Here is a 4,427-nt window from a genome sequence, read left to right as displayed (position 1 = left end):
CATTGCTCCACCCATCAAGACTCAGGTAACCTATTTTCCCCTCTAGCCTTTTTGCACACTGTTTATTTTCTTTCTCATACACTTTATACAGCAATTTGCAAGCTATATCAGCTCTGTTGGGCGGACTGTATCCGGGGTGTAATGACTAAACCATGTCAGCAAAGTATGTGTTCTCAACCGTATGGAAAGGAGAGTTTGTTGCATAAATAAACTGAGCCATTTTTTCATCAGTTACCTCTTGCTGTAATCTGCTGGTTCTTATTACAAACTTACCTGTGGTTGTTTTGGGATGATGGAGATTTTTTTCTTTTTGCTACAGGTGATATACTATGTGATGTACGTTTGACTGGAAGGCTGGCATCGTTAGTAGATAACTCTGAAACTAGACAGTAATGTTGATGTTGGAGATGGATAGTCAGAATCCTGTAAATTGATGATGGACCCTCTTGAACAAAATAAGTCAGTGCAGTCACTACAGTGCTGCTCATTTAGTATTATTCATTGCACTCAGTACTACATTAGAAGGGAAACTGTAAAAGGAAGATCTGCATATTTCAGTCATTATTTTATAACACAACTGCATTTAAATAAGATAGTTCCATAAACTAACAATTATAGTTTTGCTCAAACATTTTTATGAGAATCCAAGTAGTCCAGAAAGATATGGACAGTGAAGACAGGCAGTCCTTAAGAAAGAAGTATGGAATAAGAAAGTTCACTAACCTGGAGATCCTGCATGTTCAGACATACTCTATTCATCATCTTCAAAGCAGCTTCCTCCTGAGAAGGAGCATTCCTCATGATGTTGTTTCATTCAGGCAACCAGGCCTTGTATTTTTGTTGCACTTTTTGCATTTTGCATGCATGCCTGTCTTACCAATGGGTAGAGGAAACTTCATTAAAATACTAGCACACAGGGTCTCTTTTATAGCCTGGCAACCTGCTACCATGATAGGTTTTCCCTCCTACCATACCATTCCCTCACTAGATCTCAAATCAATGGAGAGGGTATACTCAGAAACTTATCCCTCAAGACTTCTGGAATATTCTGCTCAAAATAGTTATCTTTTGTTTCTACTGCTCCTCCCTCCTTGTATTTATATCCAAACTCTTCTTGAAACTTTGTACTTTAGCATCTGCACGGGTCTACACGTGACCAATAGCTACTTTGCTGTAGTGATGTGCTCCCCCGGTATAGTGCACCGCTACAGTGTAATTGCTAAAAATAACTGTGCACCATGGTGCAGTATGTGGTTTATTGTGCCGTCATTTAGTACTTACAAAAAGGCCATGCCCTTAGAGCAGGGGTGGGCAAAATATGGCCCGGAGGCCGGATCCGGCCTGCCAAGCCATTCTATCTGGCCTGTAGGACCCCCAAAAAAATTAGAAAATTCATATTTATTTGCTCCTAGCTGCCTGTCAAAGATGACAAGAGCCAGGGGCAGTAGGACCCAGAGGAAACTAGTGGCAGGACCCAGCAGCAAGGTCTGCTCAGCCCTGGCCCCCCAACCAGAAACTCCTGCCTAGCAGAGGCTTCTAGCCTGGGACCATAGGGCTGTTCCTGCTTCCCTGCGCCAGAAAGGGAAATGCAGCCCCCAACAGTTTGCCAAAACTCAGTAAGCGGCCCTAAGCCCGGAATAATTGCCTGCCACTGCCTTACAGAGAGGTAAGGGATTGACTCTGTGTACCGAAACTTGCAAAGAGACAATAGGGCTGATGGGTAGGTAATCAGGTCTGTTATCTCATCTCCATATACTGCTGTTAACAAGGATGTTATCTCTGAAGACAAAAATCCACAGCTTGAGAACTGAAACTAAGCAACCCATTAATGGGTTAATGGGTTGTTTTAGATTGAGCACTGAGTCCCATTGGGTAGTGTTTTTCTTTAATCTTTACTAATCTATAGAGGAGCTTCTGGGAACCCCGTAAGATCTGTCCCCTAATATCGTCCATGGCTTGTTGTGACCTATTGATAAAACTTTTCTAAAAAGGTTACATAAGTATATTGTCTCAAGTACTATATAATTGGAACTTATCATCCCTATTCCACGCTGATATCTTTGATCTTCAACATATCTTGAATTAAAACTATCTTTATATAGGGTTCGGTTTTTTTAAAGCATCTTTAAAAAATATAATTAAATAAAAAAATCTGATTTAAATTTTAAAAATCTGATTTTTTAAATTTAAAAAATGGTTGATTTTTATCTACCCTGGGTTTTATAAAATAAGTCGCAGCATAAGAGTCATGAAAAATGTATTCCGTGTTACTTATAGAGGTCACTGAGAGTTCTGCTTATGTAAGGAAGGGCTGCAGGTTTTGACTCAATGGGTTTTTTCTTTCCTTGTCTTCACAGGTAGCAAGATTTTACTATTGGCAGGATTTACACTACTAGTCCAGAAAGCTTTGCAGTCATTTGTAAGGTACTGAACTGTGCAGTCTTGAAGGCTGAGTAGTATATGTATTTTATTGTTATAAACCATTATTTGCCTGGTATCTGTGTTCAAAGCTCCAGGGTGGGACTGGAAAATAAATAGTGCCTAACCATATTTGCTTGTAGGTACTCCTGCTTCTCATGGTAGGAAGAGAACGGTAGCTGCCTGGCTGAATTTGCCAGAACTGAAAATGTGCAGAAAAATCTGCTTTGTCCTCACCCTGTGGTTATATGTAGGATAGGTACAATAGGGAATAACGTGATCTTGAACATTTTTAACCAGACAAGACCAAAAATACATTTGAGAAAAATACGTGGCTAGGACTCGATCACCCATCTCTCCCTCCATATGTAAAACATGAACGACTCCCTAACAGTTGCTAAGGATATAGAAGCTATATAAACCATACATATCAAGACTTGAGAGGCCCACTATAATGGGGATATGTGAATCATAGAGAAGGAATATGAATTATTATGGATCTGGCAGGAACAGTTCATAAGGTGAGAAGCTATTTAAACAGCCGGTAACACTGTAATAGCAGGAACCAGTGCATTGACCATAACCCATTGGCCATCATTACTGTCTCAACAGCTGATATATTTTGTGTTGCCTGTATAAATATGAGAAGAGGATAGTAGGGATAGCTGGATTCTGATTCAAAAATGTTCTGGAAACAGATGGCAGTGGTGCTGTAGTGTAGACAGTCTAGTTTACCAATGGTGGTTACACAGTCAGCTGAGGTGGGGGAAATAGCACAGACTAGTATTTGCAGTAGTTACTATACAGTGGTGTATTAAGATTTATTGGGGCTCTGGGCAAACAGAAAATTGGAGGCCCCCCCCACACTCCATTATGAATATTAATTTATTAAAAAACGCTGCACCACCATTTTTAAGTGCAGGGATGCTGATACATGAGATGCTGTGAGTGGCTCTCAGAGCTGCTTTAATTAAAGTGCTCCCCCAACCCCTGGAGCACATGTCAGAGTACCAAGGAGCAGCTGCCTGAGCCTGCCCAGCAGGGCTGAGGGGGAAGGTGTGAGCCTTCCTGGCTGCCCGGCGCTGGGTGGTCTCTGGGCCAGGTTCCCTGCTCTCCTCCCTCTGCCCAGGGCAGGGCCACAGGCCTGGACAAACCGGGCCACTCCATGCAGCCAGGCCCCAAGTCCCAGGAGCTGGACTCTGTCACAACCCAAAGGGTGTGATTTTTGTTTTTGTGTGCTTCGGCACTGCTAAATTGTTCCCGCTAAATTGTAGCTTCTTTGCACGGTGGAGTTTTCTGCTGCAAAAGAAAACCCTGGTGCAAGGGACGAGTTTCCCGCCAATTTGAAGCTTTCTTTGCAGGGTGCATTTCTTTGTGGCAGCACAGAAATGCTCGTTGCAAAGAGTTCCCGCCATTTGTATGCTAATTTGAGTCCCATTATTGGACTTCACGCTGTGTGAAGATCTCTAAGTGCTGCGGATCCTTACGGATCCAGTGCATTTAAAACAGGCAACGGAGGTCTGATCAACCTCTAGCCTCTCCCCGTCGCCGAGCACAATCCAGACGTATCCCTTCCCGCGCGCAAAAGAACCGGACCCACGGAGCCTAGCAAACTTCGTGAGAGTCCTTGCCGGACGACTCCAGAGCTCTTCTACCCGGGTTCGAGTCCTGCAGGTTTATTTTCCCGTCGCCGGAACCCTTTGCGACGTACCCTCGTGTTCTGCAGGTTCGAGTTTTGTTTTCTTTTCTGTCTGTAACCGCAACTCAAGCAAGCTTTCCAGCCTACACCACTGCCATCTCGGTGTAAGTAAACAATCTTTTAAACTACCGCTATGCGTTTGTGCCTAATTCCAGCTCGAAGGCCTTCCCTCTCTGACCCGGCATGCCCGGGCTGCTGGCCACAGCCCGCGTGCAGCGCGAAAAGGGCTCGGGTCGCTCCCGGCCCGCACAGACTCCAGCAGGGGGACGGGCCCCTTCCCCTCTTGGTGCTGCTGCTGCCAAGGGCAGGG

The sequence above is a fragment of the Alligator sinensis genome, unplaced genomic scaffold (assembly GCF_000455745.1).
Source record: "Alligator sinensis unplaced genomic scaffold, ASM45574v1 scaffold379_1, whole genome shotgun sequence".
NCBI classification, from domain to species: Eukaryota; Metazoa; Chordata; order Crocodylia; family Alligatoridae; genus Alligator; species Alligator sinensis.
The sequence above is the reverse complement of the archived record's forward strand: the minus strand, read 5'-3'. Positions refer to the sequence as shown.